The sequence below is a fragment of the Heterodontus francisci genome, chromosome 24, assembly GCF_036365525.1.
Source record: "Heterodontus francisci isolate sHetFra1 chromosome 24, sHetFra1.hap1, whole genome shotgun sequence".
NCBI classification, from domain to species: Eukaryota; Metazoa; Chordata; class Chondrichthyes; order Heterodontiformes; family Heterodontidae; genus Heterodontus; species Heterodontus francisci.
In genome coordinates this window covers 16000693-16019317 of record NC_090394.1, presented here as the reverse complement: position 1 = coordinate 16019317, position 18625 = coordinate 16000693, and the positions used below count along the sequence as shown (strand labels likewise).

General features: G+C 43.7%; 1 long non-coding RNA gene across 2 annotated transcripts in view; it reads right to left on the bottom strand.

Moving 5' to 3' along the window:
- The window catches only part of LOC137383214 (uncharacterized), a 149479-nt gene that overhangs the window by 57641 nt on the left and 73213 nt on the right, over positions 1-18625 (bottom strand). For both annotated transcript variants that reach the window (XR_010977356.1, XR_010977355.1), the window contains exon 4: positions 7592-7694. This is a non-coding gene — a long non-coding RNA (uncharacterized lncRNA). The remainder of the gene's footprint in view (positions 1-7591; positions 7695-18625) is intronic.

The window sequence follows — 18625 nt, the reverse complement described above, 5'->3', positions numbered from 1 at the left end:
GCTTCTCAGTCTAGTAAAATTGGACTTCCCCCAATTTAGAACCTTTACTCCTATTTTATCTTTGTCTTATTTTATATATATTATATACTATTGTACAGTCATTATTTACAGAACACGTAATGTACAGTAATGAGTATCTGTGTTGTAAATTATATATATATAAAACAGTGCTCAGTGCTCATCAGTGCCAAAACATTGCCATCACTTCCGTTCACGTGATCCATTTCCCCAGGCGAGAACACAATGTCTGGGAAGAGCAGTGCACAATGGGAGGATTGTGTTTCATGTCTAACCATTTTGAGCTGGAAATGGATGAGCAATCACAATAACATACTTTCTCTTTAGCTGAGATCTAGCTTAGTGGCAGTCCAGTGTCTGCAGATCTATGGCGTACTGTTCTAATAATACTGATCAGCTTAAAAAACAACCTAGTTCAGTCAAACTACATATGACAGTATCAGAAATTGTATATTTGTCAAACAATTCCTTCATTTACTGCTCTATAAAATAAGTTGCAGAAGCAGCCGGACACAGTAATGTGAACATTCGCATAAAGGGAACATTGTATTCATCTCTCCATTCATTCTACAATCTGTTTAACTGAAGTAACTCGTGAACCTAAATTTTTTGCTTGTCATAAAACTATGTGAAAGTGCTGTCTGTTGATAAGGAGCAGTCTCAGTTTTTTTTTGCTCATTTCTGCAGAAGTGTCAATGTGCTCCGTCGATAATTACATGGGACGTGAAATTCATTAAGAGTTCATCAGTCTCCTGTCGTAACTCCAATTCCTTAGTGTCTTGCACTTCTGTCCACCCCTTACAAGGCAAATGACAGGCTGGGGAAGGAGAGTCCCTAAACTGGGAGGTCCATGCCTGCTCCATGGAAGGGGCTTGAGCCCCTGAAGGACAAAAATCAGATCAGCCCATTGCTCAGGGGCCGATTAGACCAGTGTTAGAATCTGGTGTTAGATAGGGCTCCTGGGAAGCTCTCATCTGCACAGGGTGCTGATGTTTCCATTAGGAGACTGGTGCCTAAAGTGGCACTTGCAGCTGACTGCCTCATGGAAATAAAGGTGCCCTTTTACTGATTCTGCAAACTATGTTTGGGTTAAAATGGAGGCCCCATTCGAGGAATCCCATCATAACTGCCAGGATAACAACCTGATCAAATCCACTTGGTCTGAATAATAGGGATACCATGTTGTTGATGGATTAAGATTTGAATCAATACTACAATTGACAAAATACAATCATTGTCAGTTTAATTTTACATTGTATACTAATTTAAACCATGTTAAGCACAAAAGAATTACTTATTCTGGTATGTGTCATAGAATGTTACAGCACAGACAAAGGCCATTCGGCCCATCATGCCTGTGTAGTTCTGATTAACAAATACAGAGAAAGATTTGAAAAATTGGGCCTTTCATTGCTAGAACAAAACAGATAATGGGTCAATATAATAGGATTGTTTACAATTATTAAAGGATAGGCAGGGTAGATAGAAGCTAAAGAAAACGGAAAGACCTGCATCTATACAGCACCTTTCACAGACTCAGGACATCCCAAAACACATTACAGTCAGTTAAGTACCTAGTTGAGGTGTCGTCACCATTGTAAGGTAAGCATCCTCCTGTAAAGCCAACTGTGTTGGACGGGTCACGTTGCCCAGATGGACAGCAGTCGCCTGCCCAAGATCGTGTTGTATGGAGAGCTGACCACAGGTAAAAGGAATAGAGAGGCCCCATGCAAACATTTCAAGGACTCCCTGAAGAAGCCCCTCTTTGTGTGTCACATCGACCATCGCCATTGGGAAGCACAGGCCATAGATTGTGATGCCTGGAAATGCTACATCAGGAGGGCTACAGGCACCTTTGAGACTGAATGAAGAACCAGCATGAAAGAGAACAGGAGTAGGATAGATCCAATTGCCCCCAGCAGCGACTACGCCTTCACTTGCACCCGCTGTGGGAGAACCTGCCGGTCACGGATAGGCCTGACTAGCCAAGAGCAGGCCTGCGGTTGATGAGTACAACCTTCCTAAAATCTTCGTCCGCAAAGAAATTCCAAGAGAATGTAATTAGACTGTCTTCCGTACTTGAAAGAGGGGCCAGAGGTATGACATTAAATTTAAGAGATTTACAAAAGAGGGCAGGATAAACTTTTCACACTGAGACTTGTGAAGCTGTGGAATTTATTTCCAGGGTTAGTGGGTGTGGCAGAAATTATGTCCACATTCAGGATTCGATTGGATAGAGGAATGAAGTAAAGGAATTAAAGGATGATTAGAACTATTTGCTCAAGTGGAGGGTAAATTAGGCCGAATGGCCTTTTCCTTGGTGTAATTTATATGAACCATACAAATAAAGTTTCATATTTACTGCACATCTCCATGGAAAGCTGTTTGTACAGAAGAGGCTGCCTGTCAGCAGCATCATCTCAGCCTTTTCAGATTTACTTGCGAACACTATGCTACAAGCATCCCGAGACAATCTGAATTGGTTAGAAAAGCATTCAGAAAGAATTAATTTGTAACAGTTTAATTGAGAACTTTTCAAAGAATAGTGAAAATATCTCTTGGAAGAAATTGCAGTTAACAATGTAACAACAGCTAACATACAGTATAAAATCAGCATAGTCAGTAACACACAGAGGGTTACCAACACACGGTAACAGTTCAGTAATGCTAAGAACATAAGAAATAGGAGCAGGAGGAGACCATTCAGCCCATTGAGCCTGTTCCAGTATTCAATAAGATAATGGCTGAACTTCGACATCACCTCCATTTTCCCAACCTTTCCCGATATCCCTTGATTCTTAGTGCTCAAAAATCTATCGATCTCTGCCTAAATTGATTCATCAACTGATCACTGCCCTCTGGGAAGGAGAATTTCACAGATTCATAACCCTTTGAGTGAAGAAATTACTCTTTATCTTATTGCTAATTGACTGACCCCACATACTGAGACAGTGACTCAAAGTTCCAGACTCTCTAGGAGAATCAGCCCCTCAGCATCTTCCCTGCCAAATCCTCTAAGGATTTTATACATTTCAATGAGATCACCTCTTATTCTTCTAAACTCCAGAAAATATAAGCCCATTCTACTCAATCCCTTCTCATAGGACAGCCCTTTCATCCCAGGAATCAATCCAGTGAACCTTCATTGTAATCTATCTAAAGCAAGTATATATTTATTCCAAGTGTGGTCTCACTAAAGCCCTATATAATTGCAGTAAAACTTCTTTACTCTTCTTTAGTTTAATTTACTTCCTTACCCTTGTACTCCAAGCCTCTTGCAATAAGGGCTAACATACCATTTGTCTTCTTAATTGCTTGCTGTACCCTTACGTTAACTTTCTGTGATTCATGTACAAGGTCACCCAAATCTCTCGGAATCCCAACATTTACTAGTCACTCACCTTTTAAAAAATATTTTGCTTTTCTATTCTTCCTATGAAGTGGATAATTTCACACTTCCCACATTATACTCCATCTGCCACCTTCTTGTCCATTTAAAGCCTCTTTGCATCCTACTCACTGTTTACTTCCCCATCAAGCTTTGTATTGTCAGCAAACTTGAATATGTTACATACAGTCTTTTCATCTAACTCATTGATATAGATTGTAAATAGCTGAGGCCCAAGCACTGGTCCTTTTACATTTCACTAATTACAACCTGCCAAATATGTCCCCTTTATTCCCACACTCTGTTTTCCATCTATTAGTTAATCCTCAATCCATGCTAATATAATACCCCCAATTCCATGAGCCATAATCTTGTGTAACAATATCCTAGGTGGTACCTTATCAAATGTCTTTTAAAAATCCAAATATACTATATCCACTCGTTCCCCCTTATCTACCCTGATAGTTACACCCTCAAAAAACTCTTAAGGCCTGAATTTTACAATCGCGGCGCCAAAACAGGCGGTGGGCAAAACAATGACGGCCCACCTGCATGAGTCGCACATCACAGAACCACCGCGATCCTAAGCGCAGCGGCTCATTTAGACAGCCGGGGAGGGGTGCCCCCCCCCCCTATCCCCGATGATGTGGAGGGGGCGGGCTGTCCGTCCCCAGCAATGGCGTCAGCTGGCTGTGCACAGGCGCTAACACCATTTTTAAAGGTCTTTGAGCCCTACCATTAAATTAAATATTTAAAGATGCAGGGAATAAAAAAAATTAAATACATTTATTCTGTCCCTCTCCCACCCTCCCACAATAACCATAAAAGTAATTACTTGCCCTGTCCCCCAACAAAACACTTACCTTGTCCACCTGACCTTCACCCCCCACAAAGTGCATAAAATTTAACCTCAAACCCTTCCCAGCATCCCCTACACCAATGATGTTACTTTGACCCTGTTTTCACCACCACCCCTCCATCCCCGAACTAAGAAACTTACCTCCTCCCCACAAACTCTCCGCCTCGTTTCCCCAGACGGAGATGTGAAGGTGTGGGAGTGCCGGCCAGCGGCACAAAGATCACAGCGGGATGGAAGGTGGCGGTGTAAGTATTATTAATGCATTTATTTCAATTTATTTACATATTCAAATTGGGGTCCCATCGCCGAGCGGCAGGGGGGGAGCTGCCATGAGGCCTCGTCGCCGCTGGCAATATTGGGCCAGGCCTACCCAGCGTCGAGGCCTGTGGCAGGCCTCTCCCATAGGTATTTATTGACTCGCACCCCACCCCACCCCCACCACAACCCCCGATGTTGGGGGTCTGTAACATTCACCCCATTGTTGTAGAAATCTATCTTGAATCCTGAATATTTTTTGTAACTCCAAAGCACAATGGCTGCAAAATTGGAGAATGCCTAAAAACAGACGTGGGTGTCGCAATACGTAATTAAATGGCAGATGCACAGCAGGCAGCACTCAAACTTCATGCTGACTGCTGATTAGAATGTTAGCTATGTGCAGCCTGCACGAAATGTGATGGCAGATGCTGCATGCCTCAATACGGGAGACAAGTTTGTGCAACAGTAGCACCACTTAAAGCTAGGCTGCACTTCATAACGGGGAGGAGCATTTGGCTTCAACAGGGGCTGGAACTGGGTGCAGAAGAAAGTACAAGCAAGAAGAACACTGAATTATGGTTCAACAGGGCAGAATGTTGGCTCCAAGGTTCTCTGACATTGTTCTGGATGCTTTGGTGGAGGAGGTGGACAGCAGGAGGGAGGACCTGTATTCACATGGGACCAGGAGGCCTTCCAGACAAACTGTGTGAAGGCAATGGCAGCAGATAACCATAGTGGTCGATGCCAGCAGTCTGGTCCTGAGGACCTGGACACAGTGCCGCAAGAAATTCAATGACCTCACTTGAGTGATCAAGGTCAGTGAATGCAGCTTCAAATGACATATCCCACGAACTGCACTTTATTACTTTCTCCCTACTCTGAACCCACCTAATAACTTACTATTTCCTATTGTAGTGCTATCTATCTCTCCCAGTATTCTGTGCACCTGGGTATTCCGCTCTGATATTTTCTCCTTGTTCCCACATCCATGCCAAGTTAGTTTAAACCCTCCGCAATAGCACTAGCAAAACACCCTGCACGGAAATTGGTCCCAGCTCTGGTGCAACCCACCTGGGCTGTACAAGTCCCATCTCTCCCACAAAGTCCCAGGAAACAAAAATCCTCCCTCTTGCACCATCTTTCCAGCCACGCATTAATCTGCTTTATCCTCCTATTTCTATATTCACTGTGCGTAGTGCCGGTAATAATCCAGAGATTACTGTATTTGAGGTTCTGCTTGCTAATTTCCTTCCTAGCTCCCTAAATTCTGGCTTTCAGTTGCGATATACCTCAGAATTGGCATGCGGTGCCCGTAAAGCGTCATGCATGCAATCAATGGCACCCTGCACCATGGGGATGCCTACAATCCTCGCAAAGACACATGCTCATTCCACCTGCTTTTTCTGGCAAGAGAGAATGAAATGTATTTCGCTGTTTTGAATACAGAGCCTTGGTGACCTCCCTTATACAACAGTGAATGATAAACTGCGAGATGTTGTGAATATCACCTGCTCCAGCCTGGATGGAGCCTGATGCATAAAAGTTCATTGCCACAGACAACCTCACAGCCACTGGCAATGCCATCCTCACCCTGCTCTGAGGCTGAAGTTGTGGCTGCAGCAGGTGGCAGATTTCAGTGGAGACATCCTTAGTGAAGTGGAGACGTCTGACACTCTGTTCCTCACTGAGGTTCAGGTTGGAGAATTGCTCCCTGAGCATCCTTGGCAGATATAGCCTGCTGCTGAGAGCCCTTCTCCCCTCCCACCACCACCACCCCCCACCCCAGAGGCCTTCCAGGAGCTTTTCTGCTTTGTGTTCCTCTGCTCATTCTCCCTGTCATGCTATTGACCAAAGGTGATGCAAACTACTGCACCCATGTTGGGAGCAAGTGGTTTGTGAAGAATCTTTGAAGTCAGGACAAAGATCTTCAGCAGGTGCTACTCAACTCCCTGTAGACTCCAGCAACTTTAAACAATTCTGGAAACTACCAAACACGTCTACAATTGCAGCAAGAGATGGCAAGAGCTGAGGTGAGAATGACTGCCCTTGACATCAAGGCTGCATTTGACCAAGTATGGCATCAAGGAGCCCGAGCAAAACTGGAGTCAATGGGAATCAATGGGAAAACTCTCTGCTAGTTGGAGTCATACTTAGCACAAAGGAAGAAGGTTGTGGTTATTGGAGGTCAATCATCTCAGTCCCAGGACATCACTGCTGGAATTCCTCTGGGTAGTGTCCTAGGCCCTACCATCTTCAGCTGCTTCATCAATGACCTTCCCTCCATCATAAGGTCAGAAGTGGGGATGTTCGCTGATGATTGCACAATGTTCAGCACCATTCGTGACTCCTCAGATACTGAATCAGTCTGTGTCCATACGCAGCAAGACCTGGATAACATCCAGGCTTGGGCTGATAAGTGGCAAGTTACATCCCGCCACACAAGTGACAGGCAATGACTATCTCCAACAAGAGAGAATCTAACCATCTCCCCTTGACATTCAATGGCATTAACATTGCTGAATCCCCCACTATCAACATCCTGGGGGTTACCATTGACCAGAAATTGAACTGGACCAGCCATATAAGTACTGTGGCTACAAGAGCAGGTCAGAGGCTGGGAACTTTGCGATGAGTAACTCACTGCCTGACTCCTCAAATCCTATCCACCATCTACAAGGCACAAGTCAGGAGTGTGATGGAATACTCTCCACTTGCCTGGATGGGTGCAGCTCCAACAACATTCAAGAAGCTCGACATCATCCAGGACAAAGCAGCTTGCTTGATTGGCACCCCATCCACCACCTTCAACATTCACTCCCTCCACCACCGACGCACAATGACGCAATGTGTACCAGCGACTCACCAAGGCTCCTTCAACAGCACCTACCAAACCCACGACCTCTACCACCTAGAAGGACATGGGCAGCAGATACATGGGAATACCACCACCTGCAAGTTTGCCTCCAAGCCACACACCATCCTGACTTGGAACAATATCACCACTCCGTCACTGTTGCTGGGTCAAAATCCTGGAACTCCCTTCCTATCAGCACTGTGGGTATACTTACACCATATGGACTGCAGTAGTTCAAGAAGGCAGCTCACCACCACCTTCTCAAGGGCAATTAGGGATGGTCAACAAATGCTGGCTGAGCCAGTGACACCCACATCCTGTGAAAGAATAAAAAAAGTCAATCAGCAACTAACCTGAATGTAGTTGATGATATTTTTAAATAGCACTGGTGGATGGTCCTTCCTGCTGCTGAACGTGTGTTCAACTGTGTGAGGTTAAGAGAGGGTGCTAGCTGGAATGTTGAGCTTCAAAGTGGCAATACTAGTGTCAAATTAGCATTACCAATTAATTGATGTCATGATCTGCCTACCCTGCATATTCGCGACAGATGCTCACTGTACGTGCATTCATGCCCTCACTCAAATGGCATCTGGCGTGGCCAGCACCAGATGTGTGCTCGTGCACCATGGATGCCATTTTGGAGGAAAAACAAAACCCTAAATGCCAAAAAAGCGCCACAAGATAACCAAGTCTTATGGCTAATATTTATATTTAATGTTTCACAGAATATCAATCAAGAATGATATTTTATAAGAAAACTAGAACAGTGAGAATCTAGGTGATAACCCATCCTTCTGCAATGCATATGTCTGCTTTTGAATGTGAAAGGAGAGCTGATAATATGCAATATGTTGCAGCTGCACACAATCTTGTGTGAAATGAGTTCTGAATCCTAGTCTCAGCAACACAAGTTCAAATCATATCACAAATTGTCATAAGACTCAGTATTACAATGTACATTTTTTTTCATTCGATTGCAGTCTCCTCAAGCTAATTTCACTGCATTTCAATGTCATTATAAATTGTGTGGATTTAGAGTCTTGTCACTATTTAAGTGTGATTACAAGATGGTCATTTAATCGATGGGTTGATAAACCAAGAAGAGAAAGACTGGGCGATTTATAATCCCTGAGATTAAACTGCAGCCTCTACTGTGCACCTCCTTTGCGATGATGTGGCTGAGATTGGGCACCTGATTGGATAGAGCAATTGCACCTTTTCCAAGAATCTCCTCAGAGCTTCTCATAATCAGCCATCATAATGTTTGAGAAATTAAACCCGCAAGATTTATGCCAATCTGCCGCCAAAATTATATTGGCTGATCTGGACACCCACAAATCCCTGAGAAAGTTCCCAGCAAAGTGTTCAAACATTCAACAATACGGCGTATCGATCTCTACCATTCATCATAGCAAATATAATTTAACACTCATTACTGGGAACCTAATTATCCATTGATAAACTAAATACTCTAATATACTTGGCAGCTCTCCTGTGGCATTGATCAGTAGTAGTGCAGTGGGCTTTCTGATCTCTACTGTAATCACACTGCAGCATAAACATGGCAGTGGTTCACTTACCACTTGTAATACACAGATTTACTAAAGCAATATATCACAAAACTAACATTGTTAAAATTATTACACACATTATTGATACTGAAGGAGGCAAAGTCTCACATATAACGGGCCAGGTTTTGCTGTGGCAGGGCATTTAACAATATCTGCTGTTAATTAGATCTGTCCTTGCATATTTAAGTTTTAACATTTTTTGCATGGCAAGTTGCTGAAAGTGTGAGCTGATAATGGCGCAGTGGGGGAAACCAAGCATCTGGGACCTGAATGAACAGGGCAAGCAACTGTGCATCGCTTTAAGCAATCAGATTGAATAATTGCGCAATTCACAGCATAAGGACTGAGAACACTGGTTCAATGAAGAGTGCAGGAGGGCATGCCAGGAGCAGCACCAGGCATACCTCAAAATGAGGTGTCAACCTGGTGAAGCTACAACATAGAACAAAGAACAAAGAACAAAGAAAATTACAGCACAGGAACAGGCCCTTCGGCCCTCCAAGCCTGCGCCGATCCAGATCCTCTACCTAAACATGTCGCCTATTTTCTAAGGGTCTGTATCTCTTTGCTTCCTGCCCATTCATGTATCTGTCCAGATACATCTTAAAAGACGCTATCGTGTTCGCATCTACCACCTCCGCTGGCAACGCGTTCCAGGCACCCACCACCCTCTGCATAAAGAACTTTCCACGCATATCCCCCCTAAACTTTTCCCCTCTTACTTTGAACTCGTGACCCCTAGTATTTGAATCCCCCACTCTGGGAAAAAGCTTCTTGCTATCCACCCTGTCTATACCTCTCATGATTTTGTACACCTCAATCAGGTCCCCCCTCAACCTCCGCCTTTCTAATGAAAATAATCCTAATCTACTCAACCTCTCTTCATAGCTAGCGCCCTCCATACCAGGCAACATCCTGGTGAACCTCCTCTGCACCCTCTCCAAAGCATCCACATTCTTTTGGTAATGTGGCGACCAGAACTGCACGCAGTATTCCAAATGTGGCCGAACCAAAGTCCTATACAACTGTAACATGACCTGCCAACTCTTGTACTCAATACCCCGTCCGATGAAGGAAAGCATGCCGTATGCCTTCTTGACCACTCTATTTACCTGCGTTGCCACCTTCAGGGAACAATGGACCTGAACAACCAAATCTCTCTGTACATCAATTTTCCCCAGGACTTTTCCATTTACTGTATAGTTCACTCTTGAATTGGATCTTCCAAAATGCATCACCTCGCATTTACCCTGATTGAACCCCATCTGCCATTTCTCTGCCCAACTCTCCAATCTATCTATATTCTGCTGTATTCTCTGACAGTCCCCTTCACTATCTGCTACTCCACAAATCTTAGTGTCGTCTGCAAACTTGCTAATCAGACCACCTATACTTTCCTCCAAATCATTTATGTATATCACAAACAACAGTGGTCCCAGCATGGATCCCTGTGGAACACCACTGGTCACACGTCTCCATTTTGAGAAACTCCCTTCCACTGCTACTGTCTGTCTCCTGTTGCCCAGCCAGTTCTTTATCCATCTAGCTAGTACACCCTGGATCCCATGCGCCTTCACTTTCTCCATCAGCCTACCATGGGGAACCTTATCAAACGCCTTACTGAAGTCCATGTATATGACATCTACAGCCCTTCCCTCATCAATCAACTTTGTCACTTCCTCAAAGAATTCTATTAAGTTGGTAAGATATGACCTTCCCTGCACAAAACCATGTTGCCTATCACTGATAAGCCCATTTTCTTCCAAATGGGAATAGATCCTATCCCTCAATATCTTCTCCAGCAGCTTCCCTACCACTGACGTCAGGCTCACCGGTCTATAATTACCTGGATTATCCCTGCTACCCTTCTTAAACAAGGGGACAACATTAGCAATTCTCCAGTCCTCCAGGACCTCACCCGTGTTTAAGGATGCTACAAAGATATCTGTTAAGGCCCCAGCTATTTCCTCTCTCGCTTCCTTCAGTAACCTGGGATAGATCCCATCCAGACCTGGGGACTTGTCCACCTTAATGCCTTTTAGAATACCCAACACTTCCTCCCTCCTTATGCTGACTTGACCTAGAGTAATCAAACATCTGTCCCTAACCTCAACATCCGTCATGTCCCTCTCCTCGGTGAATACCGATGCAAAGTACTCATTTAGAATCTCACCCATTTTCTCTGACTCCACGCATAACTTTCCTCCTTTGTCCTTCAGTGGGCCAATCCTTTCTCTAGTTACCCTCTTGCTCCTTATATATGAAGGACTAGGACTATCTGTGTGCCAAACTACGTAAGCAGCATGCGATAGACAGAGCTAAGTGATCCCATAACCAACGGATCAGATCTAAGCTCTGCAGTCCTGCCACATCCAGTTGTGAATGGTGGTGGACAATTAAACAACTAACTGGAGGAGGTGGCTCCACAAATATCCCCATCCTCAATGATGGGGGAGCCCAGCACATCAGTGCGAAAGATAAGGCTGAAGCATTTGCAACAATCTTCAGCCAGATGTGCCGAGTTGATGATCCATCTCGGCCCCCTCCTGAAGTCCCCAACATTACAGATGCCAGACTTCAGCCAATTCGATTCACTCCGCGTGATATCAAGAAACGACTGAAGGCACAGGATAATGCAAAGGCTATGGGTCCTGACAATATTCCGGCAATAGTACTGAAGACCTGTACTCCAGAACTTGCCACACCCCTAGCCAAGCTGTTCCAGTATAGCTACAACACTGGCATCTACCCAGCAATGTGGAAAATTGCCCAGGTATGTTCTGTACACAAAAAGCAGGACAAGTCCAACCCGGCCAATTACCGCCCCATCAGTCTACTCTCAATCATCAGTAAAGTGATGGAAAGTGTCATCAACTGTACTTTCAAGCAGCACTTGCTTAGCAATAATCTGCTCAGTGATGCTCAGTTTGGGTTCCGCCAGGGCCACTCAGCTCCTGACCTCATTACAGCCTTGGTTCAAACATGAACAAAAGAGCTGAACTCAAGAGGTGAGGTGAGAGTGACTGCCCTTGACATCAAGGCAGCATTTGACTGAGTATGGCATCAAGGAGCCCTAGCAAAACTGGAGTCAATGGGAATCAGGGGGAAAACTCTCTGCTCGTTGGAGTCATACCTGGCGCAAAGGAAGATGGTTGTGGTTGTTGGAGGTCAATCATCTGAGCTCCAGGACATCACTGCAGGAGTTCCTCAGGGTAGTGTCCTAGGCCAAACCATCTTCAGCTGCTTCATTAATGACCTACCTTCAATCATTATGTCAGAAGTGGGGATGTTCGCTGATGATTGCACAATGTTCAGCATCATTCGTGACTCCTCAAATACTGAAGCAGTCTGTGTAGAAATGCAGCAAGACCTGGACAATATCCAGGCTTGGGCTGATAAGTGGCAAGTAACATTTGCGCCACACAAGTGCCAGGCAATGACTAGCTCCAACAAGAGAGAATCTAACCATCTCCCCTTGACATTCAATGGCATTACCATCGCTGAATCCCCCGCTATCAACATCCTAGGGGGTACCATTGACCAGAAACTGAACTGGAGTAGCCATATAAATACCATGGCTACAAGAGCAGGTCAGAGGCTAGGAATCCTGCGGCAAGTAACTCACCTCCAGATTCCCCAAAGCCTGTCCACCATCTACAAGGCACAAGTCAGGAATGTGATGGAATGCTCTCCACTTGCCTGGATGGGTGCAGCTCCAACAACACTCAAGAAGCTTGACACCATCCAGGACAAAGCAGCCCGCTTGATTGGCACACCATCCACAAACATTCACTCCCTCCACCACCGACGCACAGTGGCAGCAGTGTGTACCATCTACAAGATGCACTGCAGCAACGCACCAAGACTCCTTAGACAGCACCTTCCAAACCTGCGACCTCTACCACCTCGAAGGACAAGAGCAGCAGATGCATGGGAACATCACTACCTGCAAGTTCCCATCCAAGTCACACACCATCCTGACTTGGAACTATATCACCGCTTCTTCACTGTCGCTGGGTCAAAATCCTGGAACTTCCTTCCTCACAGCACTGTGGGTATACCTACCTGACATGGACTGCAGCGGTCCAAGAAGGCAGCTCACCACTACCATCTCAAGGGCAATTAGGAATGGACAATAAATGCTGGCATAGCCAGTGATGCCCACATCCCATGAATGAATAAAAATAAAGTGTGAATTAGAGTGGACAAATTCACCATCAAACCAAGTATAGAAAGTGAAATAGGGAGAGAGAAAGAAAGGTTGGATTAAGAAAGAGAGAAAAGAGGTAGAAAGGAAAAGTTAAAAATGGCACTTTTAGAATCTTCAACAACAATTAAAACTTGAAGGAATGAGACTTCACACTGGCAATAGTTCATTTTCAGTGCCAGAGAGGTTCGTTGGCATTAATTAACATTTCGTTCATTGTTAAAAAGCTTCTTAGACTGAATTGGACTAGACTTACCTTTCTTTGGTAAGTTTAGTTTGTATCGACGGTGCAAATACAGCAAATTCACACCATTTCAATGGTGAGGCAGACAGTGAGTAGCCTTTCCTGCAAAGCAATTTTTGAATATTTGAGTTTAACTGCACAACTGACCCTTGCCTGAAGTTGCTGTATCATTTGTGCATAAATAATGGCAAGTGCCATCATCCTCACTGTTACTTTGATGGGAAAATCTGGGATATTATTGAGAATATTATTTACCTATGCCTTTATAAAACACGTTTAAATGAAAGTTGTTCCCTTCCTAAAACCTCTCATTCCCAGCGAATTACATTTCTTTGCAAAACCTCATGCATGAATTTGCAGTATTTACTTAAAATGCAAGTATTTTATTCACCCCCATGTTAGACCCAAACCTTTATTTTCCTAAGTTACTTACATAAATTATTAAAAGGAGCTGATTACATTGACCTTTGCCCTAGTGAACCCTTATTCTTCCATCATGAAGGTCAGGGAAAAGGGCTGATGACCCATTAAACTGAGTTTCTGCATCGAGTGCATTATCTCGGGATGGCCAGGCCTTCGCAGTTTGGGCTGTGTTGAGCCTGCCCCTGCAGTGCGTGCATGCCTGACAATGTTATGTAAATAAAAATAGGGGAATGGTAGCATTGTGGTAATGTTACTGGACTAATAATCCAGAGGCCTAGACTAGTGCTCAACAAAACAGCTGGGGAATTTAAAGTCAATTAATTAATAAATCTAAAATAAAAAGCTAGTCTCAGTACATATAAACATACGAATTAGGAGCAGAAGTAGGCTATTTGGCCCCTCTAGCCCGCTCCACAATTCAATAAGATCATGGCTGATCTGTTTGTGTTTCGAATTCCACACTCCCATCCACCCCCAATAATCTTTGATTCCCTTGCCTAACAAGAATCTATCTACCTCCGCCTTAAAATTATTCAATGACCCCGCCTCCACCACCTTCTGAGGCAGAGAGTTCCAAAGTCGTACAACCCTCTGAGAGAAAAAATTTTCCTCATCTCTGTCCTAAAAGTGTGACCCCTAATTTTAAAACAGTGCCCCCTAGTTCTGGACTCACCCACAAGAGGAAACATCCTTTCCACATCCACCTTGTCAAGACCGTTCAGGATCTTATACATTTCAATCAAGTCTCCCCTCACTCTTCTAAACTCCAGTGAAAAGAAGCCCAGTCTGTCCAACCTTACTTCATAAGAAAACCCACTCATTCCAGGTATCAATCTAATAAACCTCCTCTGAACAGCCTCCAATGCATTTACATCCTTCCTTAAATAAGGAGACCAAAACTGCACACAGTATTCGAGATGTGGTCTCACCAATGCCCTGTATAATTAAAGTATAACATCCTTACTTTTACTTTCAACTCCTCTCATAATAAAGGATAGTATTTCATTAGACTTCTTTATTACTTTCTCTCCCTGCATACTAAGCTTTTGTGACACATGCATTGGAACACCTAGATCCCTCTGCACCTCAGAATTCTGCAGTCATTCTCCGCTTAAGTAATACTCTGCTGTTTTATTCTTCCTGCCAAAAAACACTATTTCTTTTCCTTTTCCTGAAAACTGAGTATGTTAGAGGACACATTTTTATTTGAATACACCAGTCAGTGGTTTAAGGTTGTCATATTGTTACAGATGTCTCCTTCAAAACTCTCCAACTGACAGGAAAAGCCTTCATTTGATTTTTTTTTTAAATTGCCCTCTCCTCAGAAACCAATTCCCCTTCATCCTATGTTCCTATTACTGACATCAAGGGATATTGGGATAACGCGGGAAAGTGGCGTTGAGGTAAATGATCAGCCGTGATTTAATTGAAAGGCTTGATGGGCTGAATGGCCTACTCCTTCTCCTATGTTCACATTTTCCCACACTATACTCCATCTGCCAGATTTTTGCCCACTCACACAACCTATCTATATCGGTCTGCAAGCTCCTAACGTCTTCTTCACAACGTACTTTCTTACCTATCTTTGTGTCATCTGCAAATTTAGCTACCAAGCCATCGCTTCCCTCATCTAAGTCATTGATATAAATTGTAAAAAGTTGAGGCCTCAGCACAGACCCCTGCGGGACTCCACTCATAACATCCTGCCAATCATTTATGCATACTCTCTGTTTTCTGCCAGCCAGCCAATCTTCTATCCATGCTAACATGTTACCTCCTACACCATGAGCTCCTACTTTGTGCAATAACCTTTCATGTGGCACCTTGTCAAACGCCTTCTGAAATCCAAGTACAGTACGTCAACGGGCTCCCCATTATCCACAACACATGTTACTCCTTCAAAGAACTCCAATAAATTGGTTAAACATGATTTCCCTTTCACAAAACCATGTTGATTATTCCCGATTATTTTGTGTTTTTCTAAGAGCCCAGCTACACCCTCCTTAATGATCGATTTTAACACCTTCCCCACGACAGACATCAAGCTAACTGGTCTATAGTTATCTGTTTTCTGTCTCCCCCACTTCCTGAATAAAGGGGCTATATTTGCTATTTTCCAGTCTGGTGGAACCTTTCCAGAATCCTACGTATTTTGAAAAATTAACACCAATGCATCTACTACCTCATTATCCACCTCTTTTAAGACCCTCGGATGAAGCCCATCAGGACCCGGGGACTTGTCAGCCCACAGCTCCATCAGTTTGCTCAGTACAGCTTCCCTGGTGATTGTAATTTCACCAAGTTCCTCTCTTCCTTCCATCTCCTGATTTATAGATATTACTGGAATGTTTTTTGTATCCTCTATATTGAAGACTGAAGCAAAATATTTGTTCATTTCATCCACCATTTCCTTATTATCTGCTATTAACTCCCCATTCTCACTCTCTACAGGACCAACACTCACTTTACTTACTCTTTTCCTTTCTAAATACCTGTAGAAACTCTTGCTATCTGTTTTTACCTTTCTAGCTAGTTTCCCTTCATACTCTAATTTCATTCTCCTGATTAACCTTTTAGTCATTCTCTGCAGCTCTTTATATTCTGACCAATCATCTGACCTGCCTCTCATCCTTGCGAAATTATATGCCTTTTCATTAAGTTTGATGCTTTCCTTAACTTCTTTAATTAACCACAGATGATGGGTCTTTCCCTTAGAATTTTTCTTTATAGTAGGAATATACTTTTATTCTGAGTATTTTGAAATATCCCCTTAAATGTCTGCCGCTGCTTCTGTCTTGATCTATTTCCTAGCCTAGTAGCCCAGTTCACGTCAGCTAGCTCAGTTTTCATGCCCACATAGTTGCTCTTATTTAAGTTTAAAATACTAGACTTAGACCCACTCTTCTCTCTTTCAAACTGGATGTAAAATTCAATCATATTGTGGTTGCTGCTACCTAGAGGTGCCTTTACTCTGAGCTCATTAATTAATCCTGTCACATTACACAAAACCAAATCTAATATAACCTGTTCTCTGGTTGGTTCCAGAATGTGCTGCTCTAAGAAACTATCTCAAAAGCATTCTATGAACTCATCATCCAGACTATTGCCAACCTGATTTTTCTAGTTTATATGTAGATTAAAATCCCCATGATCATTACCATCCCTTTATTACAAGCACCCAATATTTCTTCTTGTATACTTCATCCCACATTGTGATTACTGTTAGGGGGCCTGTAGACCACTCCCACTAGCGACTTCTTTCTCCTCGTATTCCTCATCTCCACCCAAACAGTTTCTACATCCTGATCTCCTGAACCAAGGTCATCTCTAACTATTGCACCAATGCCATCCTTGATTAACAATGCTACCCCTCCACCTTTACCTAGCTTCCTATTCTTCTTGTAATGATGATCATGAAACTACCGGATTGTTGTAAAAACCCATCTGGTTCACTAATGTCCTTCAGGGGAGGAAATCTGCTGTGCTTACCTGGTCTAACCTACATGTGACTCCATATCCACAGTAATGTGGTCAACTTAACTGCCCTTGAAATGGCCTAGCAAGCCACTCAAACTGCTACAGAGAAACAAAGCACTGTGGGTGTACCTACAACACATGGACTGCAGCAGTTCAAGAAGGCAGCTCACCATCACCTTCTCAAGGGCAATTAGGGATGGGCGCTAAATGCTGGCCTTGCCAGTGTTGCTCACATTCCAAGAACAAATTAAAAAAAAAGAGGCACCCTCTCTCATCATAATTTCCTCTTCTTCAGTTGGTTGGGTGTTCATTTGTAGAAGTGGCCAGAGAAGACATTGCAAGGCCTTACACCACTGTGCCTATCAAACCCCTCTATCACCTAGGAGGACAAGGGCAGAAGATGCATGGGAACACCGCCACCTGCAAGTTCCCCTCCAAGTCACACACCGTCCTGACTTGGAACTATATCGCTGTTCCTTCACTGTCGCTGGGCCAAAATCTTGACAGCACTGTGGGTGTACCTACACCAGATGGACTGTAGCAGTTCAAGATGGGCACTTCTCAAGGGCATTTATGGATAGGCAACAAATGCTGGCCTGGCCAGCGATGCTCACAGCCCAAGAATGAATTTAAAAAGGTGGGACCTGAGCTGGCTCAGGAGGACCAGGCAGTAAGGTTGGAATGCTTGTGGCCAGTTTCTTTTCAGTAAGCCCAGAGTTTCAAACTTGGTACCTTCTGTTTCCTTGTATTCTCTCTCAAAAAGTTGTTAAGGCTGGGGGTCAACATGAAGTTTCAAAACTGAGACTGATAGGTTTTTGTTAGGTATTAAGGGATATGGAACCAAGGTGGATAAATGGAGTTAAGATACAGATCAGCATGATCTAATTAAATGGCAGAACAGGCTCAAGGGGATGAATGGCCTCCTCCTAATCCTCTGTTAGGCACTGTCGGGGGTTCAGCCAGTGCTAAGATTCCCCAAGCTTACATTAATGGCTTGGGAGACTAAAATTAGCCAAAGTGTAGCCTGGACAGATGCAGCAAAGGTGGGTGCATACAGTATGCCCTGTACTGAGACAGAAGATGAGTAGAAAAATTGGTTCTATTCTTCCTGCTCATTCCTTCCATAGTGGATTGGCAGCTCTTGTTAAGCATTAGTTGATATAGCACTGCTCAGGTGAGTTGTTCCCATTGTTAAGACTCTAATCATCAGTATCATGGAGATGACTTTCATTATACTTCAGGCATGATTAATTGACTCTGGTGACTGAGCTTAGCATCAAATATTCTTCCAAACATTCCCTTCTCACCCCAACAGTGGCACAAAAG